The sequence below is a fragment of the Electrona antarctica genome (genome assembly GCF_951216825.1).
Source record: "Electrona antarctica genome assembly, chromosome: 14".
Classification (NCBI taxonomy): domain Eukaryota; kingdom Metazoa; phylum Chordata; class Actinopteri; order Myctophiformes; family Myctophidae; genus Electrona; species Electrona antarctica.
The window spans coordinates 6,307,801-6,320,324 of record NC_136795.1 but is presented as its reverse complement, the minus strand read 5'-3'; the positions used below and the strand labels follow the sequence as shown (position 1 = coordinate 6,320,324).

The 12,524-nt window shown below is 43.7% G+C and overlaps 1 long non-coding RNA gene across 1 annotated transcript in view; it reads right to left on the bottom strand.

Annotated features, from left to right (window-relative positions):
* LOC306936759 overlaps positions 1 to 11,984 on the bottom strand; it is a 166,629-nt gene extending 154,645 nt beyond the window's left edge. The window contains exons 1-2 of the long non-coding RNA XR_013791529.1: positions 11,870 to 11,984; positions 7,438 to 7,881 (exon numbers count right to left, since the gene is read on the bottom strand). This is a non-coding gene — a long non-coding RNA (uncharacterized lncRNA). The remainder of the gene's footprint in view (positions 1 to 7,437; positions 7,882 to 11,869) is intronic.
* Between the last annotated feature and the right edge of the window lie 540 nt (positions 11,985 to 12,524).

Genomic DNA, 12,524 nt, shown 5'->3' with positions numbered 1-12,524 from the left:
CACACACACACACACACACACACACACACACACACACACACACACACACACACACACACACACACACACACACACCTTTCCAGAGTGCATTACACCAGCTTTCCCCCCACCTTTTTTTCCCCTCACTGTATATGTTTCTTTTCCCTTTTTATGATGAATTCCTGTTCTATTCTTGACTACTGAATTGAACAAGGTGGACCCTCTTGTAAACAAGTGTAATGCTTAATTGGGTCGTCCACTCACAGTTAACAGTCTTTGTATTGAGTTTGTGCTTGAAATGTACTGTAATTCTGCAAACTGTTAATAAATATTTCAATCAATCAATTTTCTAAACAACAACACAATTGTGACATGACTGCACGGACGGTGCAGCTAATCTATGGACGTTTCCAAAATCCGTTTCCCCCCAAAACATGCTGCCTCAAGAAGTGTATTTTAGAATGAATTTCTGCACAGGAGAGCGAGAGAGCGAGAGAGAGAGCGAGAGAGAGAGCGAGAAGCTGGTATGGTGAACCTGATGATAGAAAGCCTCTGGGGCCCTGCAGTGGAAGACGCAGCCTGTGCAGTGTGCACAGATGAGGTCAGTGAGAGAGAGAGAGAGAGAGGAGGATCTGTCATCGTTTTAATGTATGTTTGCATGGTCTGACTCAACCTGGGGAGGAACTGCACCCTCTGCCCTTCACCACTCACATGTCACCGGTGGCCTTCGGCTAGTGCTGGAAAAACTACTCACATCCTTTACTTAACCCACTTTAGACCAGAGGACGATTCTACATTTGTTTTTGCTTCTAAATCTTTATAGAGGGTATGCGTGTGACATCATCATCAAACCCGGAAGTTATGCAGGAATGCCTACTGAGTGGCAAAAAACTACTTTCTGGCCTTGACAGCCCATACATCCACACAGAAAATTTTGATTGCATTAAACAACATTAAACAATGTTAAACTCACTTTGCAGGTTGCTTTGCCACTCGATTTGCCACTCGATGTGCCATTCACTTTAAGCATGCGCATACCCTCTATTCATTAATGATGTTTCTATGACAGTGGTGCTCAACCTTTTTCATGTCAAGGACGCCCAGAATTATCTGTATTTGGCCGCCGACCCCCATCTGAAAATATGTTGTTCCAGGGACACCACCCCCACCCCAGAAGATTTGAGTGAAAAATGTTCGCTCTGAAAGAATATATATTCAAAGCTTTCACGATTTTTCAAAAATAGCAGATCTACGAGCTCGTAGCGTGGCACTCGGTGCCGCGCTATGAGCTTGTAGATCTGCTATTTTTCAATAGCTGAAGCATAACATAATGCTTAAAACACCAAAAGGGGTTCCCGTACAGAATGGGTTATGTAAAAGTCCCAATACTGCAATGTAGAGATACCCCATTAGAAGTAAAAGTCAGAAATTCAACATTTATTTGAGTAAAAATGCAAACGTATTGCTATCAAAAAGGTACAAAAGGTACTCATTATGCAGAATGTTCCATATCACGAGTTGTCAAATGTATACAAATGTTTTGAAAATTGCAGATCTACAAGCTCACAATGTGTCGCAACGTGACACATTGTGAGCTTGTAGATCGGCTATTTTCAAATAACCGAAATGTGTATAGGGCTGAAGTGGTTAGTGTATGTTTTGTAATAATAATCGAAATCCACAAAGTAATTAAAGTTTTTTTAATAATTGTAGTGGAGTAAAAGTACAATATTTGCCTCTGATGAGTAGAAGGAAAAGTAGCCTACTGTAAATTGGAAATACTCAAGTATTGTAAAAATAATACCTCAAAATTGTGCCTAAGTACAGTACTTGAGTAAATGTACTTAGTTAGTTTCCACCACTGGCCTTCGGTAACTATGGGAGTCATCTCCATGGAAACCAGGGAGATGGTGTTTGCCAAGTGGGAGGGGTTCTAATCCCCCAAAGGGTTAATGGAGGGGAGAAAGAGGCAGAGAGAAGAAGAAGAGAAAAAAAAGAGACCCAACAAAATAAAGAAGCAAACATGAAGCATTGTCATTTCTGTTACCGTCATCCATTTAATGTTTTCCCCAATGGGGTTTCATTTAATCCATTCTGGGCGGGAACCCCTGTTGGTGTTTTAAGCATTATGTTATATTTTAGCTATTGAACAATAGCAGATCTACAAGCTCATAGCACGGCACTGAGTGCCGTGCTATGAACTTGTAGGTCTGCTATTTTTTGAAAAATCGTGAAAATGTGCCTCAAATCTTATATATAGGTTTTTTTTTACTCGAATCTTTGCTTCTGGGAGGGTCCCTGTAACAACATATTTTCAGATGGGGGGGGTCGGCGGCATATTACATATAATTGTTGGGGTCCTTGACATGAAATATTGAGAACCACTGAGGTATTTCCAGAAGAAAATACATTTTTTTTTTTTTTTAATTTCGACGTCAGGCCTAAATGGGTTAATCTCACTGAGGGAGTGTCTCAGTGAAAGAGAACAAAGAAAAGGCCCGGGGGGGGAAGAAACATTATTTTTATAATTGTTTTATACCGTTTTCCAGTCATGGAAAATAACAAAATAGTACAAATGTCCCCGAAAATCATTTACATGTATAACAAAAGTGGATGATTGCAGAATAGGTTTTTACACAATTAGCCAGTGTTTTGTCTGATGAAATGACAAGACTTCCCAACGTGACATTGTGTTGTTGCACTGTATAATTAAATATTAAGAATGACATGTTTCTCTAGAGAAACACATGGAGCTTACTGTGGGGCTGTGCTGAGAGAGAGGAGTATGAGCCAAGACCATTTCCACCCAGGAATTATATCAAAATTGTTCATAGCTATTCAAGATGTATGGGGTCTAAACTTCTTCACAATTCCTCACATTAATTCAATAGAGCAACTTGTGTAACGTCTAGGGTTTTAATTGCAGTCCGGAAAATCTCACTAGCATACTGACTGGCCTTGGACAAGGAACAGGGGATATTTAATGAATAGGTTAATCCATACCTTACCTCATAGCCTCACAACGCCAGTTCAGTCTCTTTGCCTCTGTAGGCGACCAACTGTCAGTCTCTCTTGTCTTTCCTTGTCTTGTTCAATTAGGTGTTTTGACCATTTAAAAACGACATAAACAGGTACCGCAGAGGTCAATATTTGGTCCCCTCTTTTTATTCCCCTCTACACCAAATCTCTTCGCTGATAATGGACAATCTGTGCTTGTAGATCTGCTATTTTTGCTCAATATTTGCCCATTTTAAAATTGCCCATGTAAAATGAATGGTTGGTAGCAGAATCAATTAGATGTTTTTTTGTAATGATAGATAGGGGCAGGTATCAATAAGATTTATCTTCTTCCTGCTCCTTTTCTTTTCTTTTATGGAATATGTAAAAAGAAAAAGTACAAGGTAAAATGAATATAATCATGTAAAACCATAACTGAAATGAAATAAATAAATATGAAAAAAACAACCTTTATGAGTCTATAACATGCGCCCAGAATCTGTGTCTCATAGGTTGTTCTCGTATTTTAACCCATTCTGGGTCGGGAACCCCTTTTGGTGTTAGCATTATGTTGTGCTTTAGCTATTGAAAAATAGCAGATCTACAAGCTCATAGCGCGCCACCGAGTGGCGCGCTACGAGCTTGTAGGTCTGCTATTTTTGAAAAATCGAAGAACAACTGACATAGAAACATAGCTTTTTCAGAAAACTGTCAGGATTTAGAAGACATTTATAGAATCGTTCCCAGGTCAAAATGGGATAAGGTTCTCCAAAGAAACTAAATCAAAGAATAACTGGGAAGTGACAGGTCAACTTAACGGATAGTGTAGTGTTGCAGACGTCACATCTCTTTGATGGTTTCTCCCGTGTAATGTGGTAAGCTGGCAGGTGCAATAACCCATTTTTACCTGAGATCCGATTCTAAAAATGTCTTCTACATCCTGACAGTTTTCTGAAAAAAAGCTATGTTTCTATGTCAGTGGTTCTTCGATTTTTCAAAAATAGCAGACCTACAAGCTCGTAGCGCGCCACTCGGTGGCGCGCTATGAGCTTGTAGATCTGCTATTTTTCAATAGCTAAAGCATAACATAATGCTAACACCAAAAGGGGTTCCCGCCCAAAATGGGATAAGACATGTTACGCTTTGCCAGGCTGTTTTACACCCCCAGTCATACAAGTACAAGTACAGTAAGGCAGCCTTCCGACTGGAGGAAGAAATAACCACACGATGTAGCTCTGAAGTACCTTATTCATTGTTTTACGATGGTCAGCAATGTTCACGATCATGCCACAAGGGGGAGCGCTCCACTGACCTGGTTCCTTTTAGAGTCGAGTGTAAATCTATATTTAGTTAACTCATTCCACGCTTTATAGTATAATATGACAAGATACCGTGACTGCCGGGATTGTTTAATTACCTTTGGAGCATAACGCCCAAGTATTCGCGTCTTGGATATAACGCATATGGATCCAAGCCTAAAACCCTGTTCACTTGCATTTAACTCATTTTCCCAGAAGCCCTTGCAGCCCAGTGCACGGGTCGATTTCCGGTTACGTCATCATAACGCATCAGCCCGTCACGTTGCCCGCGACAAAGCCGTTTTTTTCATTCAAGTCATTACAAAACGGCAAATTAAACATAAAACAAATTGCGGGTTTAGCGTATTACGCGTGGAAAGGCAATGGAATTTTTGTTTTACTTTTTTGAATGCTCGGATCTTTTATTTTGTGTTCAGCTTTTTGTATAATTGTATTCATTGATGTTGGTATATTACACTGTATTTGTTATTCCTTAGATATGAGTCGAGACGAGCGAGGGGAGGACGGAGAAGGAGATCAGCCTGAGAATCGGAGCGGCAGGGGCGGTATTGCAGTCGCTGTACCGCACTGTTGTAACGAAAAGAGAGTTGAGCCAGAAGGCAAAGCTCTCTGTCTACCGAGCAATCTTCGTTCCTACTCTTACCTATGGTCATGAAGTGTGGGTCATGACCGAAAGAATAAGGTCGCGAATACAAGCGGCCGAAATGAGTGGCTGGCATCTCCCTCAGAGATAGGGTGAGAAGTTCAGTCACGCGGGAGAGACTCGGAGTAGAGCTGCTGCTCCTTCGCCTGGAAAGGAGCCAGCTTAGGTGGTTCGGGCATCTGGTTAGGATACCTCTCGGGCGTCTCCCTAGAGATGTCCTCGATGTACGTCCCACTGGGTGGAGACCCCGGGGCAGACCAAGGCGCAGATGGAGGGATTACATCGACTCACTGGCCTTGGAACGTCTCGGGATCCCCCAGGAGGAAGTCACTAATGTTGCTCTGGAGAGGGAAGTCTGGAGCTCTCTGGTGGAGCTGTTGCCCCCCCGTGACCCGACTACGGATAAGCGGTTCATGTTATGCGTCTCTGTTGTGTGACGTGAGCCGGTCATTGATTCTGACCGTCCAACCAGCTCGAGTGTTTCTCTCGCCCCCTCCGCCTCCATGGAACGAGCCACCCAGGTCACTGACCTCCACGCACGATCAATGGTAATGACACTGCATGTGTGACATTTCTGCAACTTTTACACAACCTGCACGATCGTTAGGTCTAACGCGCTCTGCGGGTCGATAATCTTGTGTGATGTGTACGTAGGTGTCTAGGTTTGAGCTCAGGTGATGTGGGAGTGAAATGGGGGTGCAGGCAACTGGGGAGTGGGGAACGTAGCAAGGGCCGAAACACTTAGCTTGGGATACAGACTGCTTGCTATATATATTTTTGTTTTTTGCTTCGCGTCCTAAATCTCTGTGCCCAAACGGGAGAAGACAGTCTGATTGGTCTGTGTGTAAAACAATGTAAAACTTGAGTCACTTCCTAACTTACGTAATGGAAATACCAGGCATATACTGGCAGCGACTGTGGCTCAAGAGGTAGAGCAGGTCGTCCAACGATCCATGGGTCGGCGGTTCGAATCCCGGCTCCTCCTGTCTACATGTCGAAGTGTCCTTGGGCAAGACACTGAACCCCAAATTGCTCCCGATGTGCTGGTTGGTACCTTGCATGGCTTCCACCGCCATCGGTGTGTGAATGTGTGTGAATGGGTGAATGTAGTAATGCACAATCTATGTAAAGCCAGACTGACTAACAAAGTGAGAAAAAGACGACCGTAGCAAATTCAGTTGGATTCCAGTCACCCTGTCACAACTCACAACATTCAACAGCAGCCATCACACAACAAACATAATGTTGTAGCTCCACAACAGGAATTGAACGTTAAAGGAAATAGCAGCAGCCAACTGCATCTGATGTGATCAAGAGCCAGCCAACAAACAGCATACATGTATAGTATACTTTACCCCATCACAACTTTCACTACCTTCAACAATAGAAACACAAACTAGACCTATTCACATCATAGTCTTCATTCAGAAGACAGTCACTGAACATGATACATTGCCACCCAGTCACAGGGGCCTATTATGACAGCAACAGCCTGAAATCAAATAGTACACAAAATGTACAAATAAAGTATGAAAACCAAAACACCACCACATTGAATTACATTAGCAAAACACAAAATTACCACAGAACAACATAGTTATTTTTCCATATATATATATATATATATTTCCACAACCTTCAACGTCAGCCACAGCACAACACTGAGATGCTCCGATAATCGGCCACTTATCGGCCGATATTCACGCTGATCTGTGATCATCAATTTACCCTATCTGTGATCGTCAATTTATCTGGAGAAACCGATCTTTTACACCATTTAAGTGGTATAAATGTCAATCAGATATAGTATATAATATCAGATATCGTATATCAAGTATAATATCATGTTTCATCTTTGTGACAGGCCTAAACATTCTCCCCTTCCTCCACACACACACACACACACACACACACACACACACACACACACACACACACACACACACACACACACACACACACACACACACACACACACACACACACACACACACACACACACACACACACACACACACACACACACACACACACACACACACACACACACACACACACACACACACACACACACACACCGGTATCGGCCGATCATGAGAAAAACAATCGGTGATCGGGATCGGTCGCAAAAATCCTGATCGGAGCATCCATACAGTAGATCCACATCATTCTTATAGCTCTGATGTCAAAGCCCAAAATCTCTACCTGAAAAGGAACTAGGAAATTCACAATTCTGGGAACATACTGTTCTCACAACTCACCACCTTCAACAGAACAAACACAACACTCTGTGCATTCACATCAGCATTCAAGTCCAGACTAGAGCCACAAACAGTCAAGTACTCACTACACATATTTCATTGCCACCGACTCATTGGGTGCCAAAATGACAGCAATAGTACCACAGCTTGAATCACATCAGTAGACACACAGCATACAACACAAGCAGCCACAGCAGCAGCAAAAAAACAACAACAAAAAACAGGTGTCCTACTGTACCTTGAGCAGTCTTGTGATGGCCAGGGTGATGGCCAGGGTCAAACTTTGGAACTCATCATAGGGAGATTGATCCCCCCTCTCTTCTTCATACTGGGAGCTCCCGTTGTCGATGGCAGTGATTGACCAGCCTCATTCTCCTGCATGCTGCCATCTTCGCAACTCACCCTATAGCGACCCATCCCATACAGATGCTTGTTGGTCTGTGTGTGGACTTCCACACATAGACACGCCTTTCGGAGCCCTCCATGCAAGTGATTTCCTCACTGTAAGGTTGCATTTAACCCAGGTAGCCCAGGTATTTAAAGTCAATAACTCCTTTCAGGGCATTGCCTCCTGTTGTCATTAGAGGTGGATGGTCTGTGAGGGTGTTATAGGTGATGGTAAGTCAGTGCATGACTAAATAGCCCAGAGCAGGTTGAGAGGGACACGATAAGCCTGGAGTATCTGAAAGAAAGAAAGAAAGAAAGAAAGAAAGAAAGGAAAGAAAGAAATTTCAACAACAGAGCTACTAAGGGGCTATCAACAATGTACTCAACATTATATTTATTGAAATTAGTATTACAGGTGTGAATAAGTGAGGGGCGCTCTTATCATCGTACATCATCATAACATAACATGTCTATTTGCTCAGACACATATGACGTACATTCTCCATTCATTGTCAATGGGAATTAAATTTTTGTGTAGGACAGAAACAGCCGATTTGCTCATCCACATATGATGTAAAGTCTCCATTCATTGTCAATGGGAATTTAATGTTTGTGTAAGACGAAAATCTACACTAATAGCTGCCCTCAAAAATACTATTTATCAACCTACTACATTGTGCAGGGTGGGTGTATCTGAGCACATAAAAATAGAAGTCTGCACACTGTAACTTTCTAAAGCTCTTGTCTTAAAATATTTGTGGGTCAGTCCTACTATATGCAGGGCTTAAAGCCAAAAACAATCCCAAGACTGTTTTTTTTGCAAATCTGCACTGATCTCATTAAATGACCCCTATGAGATCCTCAGTCCCCAGGACTGAGAACTTTAAGCCCTGTACTATATGCTATGAATTTGAACTAACAGACACTCAGCACATTGACTGCACCTGTTGGTATCACTAATCACTGCAGCCCAGCACTGATTGGTGTCTAGTCTGAGTGTTGTTTGTCCTACAGTATGCCTCATTCTGATGGAGACTGTCAAAACGTTCAACTATAATAAAGCCTTGACTTATGGCAGCTTTACAAAGTTACAATGTGCGACTTCTATTTTTTTTTATATAGCCTTATTCAGTTTGGTGTAGCCCCATATGTGCCCTCGGTCCCTCTCCCTACGCTCCTCTCCCTACGCTCCTCTCCCTACGCTCCTCTCCCTCGGTCCCTCTCCCTACGCTCCTCTCCCTACGCTCCTCTCCCTCGGTCCCTCTCCCTACACTCCTCTCCCTACGCTCCTCTCCCTACGCTCCTCTCCCTACGCTCCTCTCCCTCGGTCCCTCTCCCTACGCTCCTCTCCCTCGGTCCCTCTCCCTACGCTCCTCTCCCTCGGTCCCTCTCCCTACGCTCCTCTCCCTACGCTCCTCTCCCTACGCTCCTCTCCCTACGCTCCTCTCCCTCGGTCCCTCTCCCTACGCTCCTCTCCCTACGCTCCTCTCCCTACGCTCCTCTCCCTACGCTCCTCTCCCTCGGTCCCTCTCCCTACGCTCCTCTCCCTACGCTCCTCTCCCTACGCTCCTCTCCCTACGCTCCTCTCCCTCGGTCCCTCTCCCTACGCTCCTCTCCCTCGGTCCCTCTCCCTACGCTCCTCTCCCTCGGTCCCTCTCCCTCGGTCCCTCTCCCTACGCTCCTCTCCCTCGGTCCCTCTCCCTACGCTCCTCTCCCTACGCTCCTCTCCCTGCGCTCCTCTCCCTACGCTCCTCTCCCTACGCTCCTCTCCCTACACTCCTCTCCCTACGCTCCTCTCCCTACGCTCCTCTCCCTCGGTCCCTCTCCCTCGGTCCCTCTCCCTACGCTCCTCTCCCTCGGTCCCTCTCCCTACGCTCCTCTCCCTCGGTCCCTCTCCCTACGCTCCTCTCCCTCGGTCCCTCTCCCTACGCTCCTCTCCCTCGGTCCCTCTCCCTACGCTCATCGGAGCTACAGAATGGGCATAGTACCTCTCCCTACGCTCCTCTCCCTACGCTCCTCTCCCTACGCTCCTCTCCCTACGCTCCTCTCCCTCGGTCCCTCTCCCTACGCTCATCGGAGCTACAGAATGGGCATAGTACGGACTGCTGAGGGAACATACTGTATTGGGGCTAAGTTTGGTGCTGCCCCTGCCAGGGATGAATTATGGCTTGTGCCACATGTGCACGTGCACAGGGGCCCTGAGCTAATGGAGGCCCTTGGATTCAGAATGTCCTCAAAGTTCCAACAAGCTTTGAACTGAACAGATAAAGTAAAGTAGTTCAAGTTCAATTTGAGCTTCGTCCAACACATCTATTCAGTCAGCCTTACCGTTAGGGCTGCTATAGGGACAGTTAAAAACCCATGCCGAACACATTAGGAAAGAAACATCGGCACCTTCGGGGCCTTTGCGATTTGTGCACAGGGCCCTTTTTCACTTTAATTAAGTAGAACGGTGCCAAAAATAATTTAGAGTCTATGTGACACATATAGGGGCCACAATCTGCATTCAAAGATGTTCCTAGAAGCTTTGTAATTGGTCGGAAAAAAACGTGGTTGCAATCAGTGTTGTTTTCGTCGACTAAAACTAAGACGAAAAATGTTCGTCGACTACCCTTTTTCACTGACGAAAACTAAATGGAAACTACATGAAAACTAAGCTATGATGACTAAAACTAAGACTAAATATACTGACAATTTCGTCAACAAATAAAAACTAGACTAAAATGTTAGGAAGCGACTAGTGGACTAGAGATCCAGTATAAGTCATTTTACACTTGGTTGCATGCTGAAAATAGCCGATCTACAAGTTCACGCATTGTGAACTTGTAGATCGGCTATTTTCAGCAAGTGTAAAATCAGTCATTACGACGGCATCAAGGCCCACCAAAATACATTTTAGTCGACTAAATCAACTGTCGATTTAGTCGACTAAAATCGCATGACATTTAGTCGACTAAAACTAGACTAACACTAAGGCATTCCAGGTGACTAAAATGTGACTAAAACTATATGAAAACTATTCAAAAGACTATGACTAAAACTAAAATCAAATGTTGCTGCCAACAACACTGGTTGCAATGAGGAAGCAGACAGGCAAATCGACCAATGACAAAGCTTCTAGGAAAATCTTTGAATGCAGATGTGATGTGTCACGGAGAGACTACATTTTTTTTGGGAGCGTTCTGGCTGGCTACAAAAAAAATCACACCCGTGTGAACTGAGTGGTGTAAGGTTTTATATAGCATGATCAGCTCTGATCTGACGTAATGAAATCACACCCGGATGTGATTTCACAACTGGCTTTTTTTGTGCAGAAAAAATGAGCATGGTTGCTACGGTCGGCGAGTTTTTTATTCCTATGATGGGAGGGAATTTGGAGCGCTGTGATTGGTTGTCAGTGGAGTAGGAAGCGCTGGGCTGTGTTTTGGACCGCACACAAGTGTTTATGCCTACTAGTACTCTATGACTAGTACTAACCCTATCTCTAACTCTAACCTAAACATAACCGCAAGCAGGGGAGCAACGCACCCCTCACCAACCTTAATCCAAGAACTATTAACGTACCCCTCACCAACCTTAATCCAAAAACTATTATAAAATCCGCGGTAGTAAAAGAGTGGTAAAACGAGCGCTCCTAAACCTGAGCTATCCTAGGAATAAAAAACTAGCCTACGGTCATCCAGTTCACCCGGGTGTGATTTAATTACGTCAGAAATTATTTTGAACATAGCAACCATGCTCTTTTTTTCTGCACACAAAAGCCAGTTGTAGGAGTGGTTTACACCACTCAATAATAATAAATAAAAAGGTCATTACAATTTTGACATATTATTGCTTATAGCAGCTTTAATATTGTATTTTTTATATTTTGTTTTTATTAGGCTATACTGTTACATTTCTCCAACTTTTTATGTCATGCATTATGCCCCACTTCGTCATACAACAGTGTCTCACAAAAGCAACGAAAAGACTGCAATGACTCTACTACTCTAGACTGGCTAATAAAAGCCAGACGGGAATCAGCCGCTGGCAAAAACGAAATTGATGTGATACGAGTCTTGCTTATTATAGCCAGGCTACAAACGTATCTAAGGTGCATTGTGTGCGTGCACTAGACTCCCGTCTTCACATAGCCTATTCACTCAAGGCTTTATGATAATAATATTCCGAATAGTTTTTGTTTTGCCAAGTAAAATATGAACGTATAACAGTTTTACACATTGAAGCTCTATTGCATGTAGGGCTACACGCAGTAGCTAACTCTAGGTAGCTATTAAACTCACCTGGGAAATCCAATTCAGTTGAAAAGAAAACATAGTCTGCCGACTCTGCCATGAAGAATGTCTTTTTTTTTGCGACACCGACAGCTCTACTCAACGTTCATGTGGTGGAAATTACATATAAGTGGTTTATCATGTGACTGTTTTACTTACACAAATGAAGTTTGTATCAAACTCTTCTGTCTGTTTACAGCAGGGGAGGGGGCGGGGAAAGAGCCCGCTGCTCCTAGGCTAGGGACTAGGGAGCGTCTAGAAAATAACCTACCCATTGGGTAAAAAAAAATCACACCCGTGTGAACTGAGTGGTGCAAGGTCTTATATAGTCTGATCAGCTATGTCAGTGACGTCACACACTAACCATAGCAACCATGCTCGTTGTTTTGGTACGAACACAGGTACACGGGTACAAAGCCAGTTGTTGGAGTGGTTTGCACCACTCAAAAAGGGGGGGGGGGGGGGGGGGTATTAAATACTAATTAATCTAAATTATCACGGCATACAACACCTCCTTTTTTAACTTGGTGGTTGTCCCCTTTCTTCCACTTCCTCCTGCATGGGTGCCACTGTGATTATTCTTACAACACTAACAGATTGATTTGAAAGATTAGGGAGTGTCTGACAATAACACTATGTCTCTTAATAATTCACTTTTTTAAAG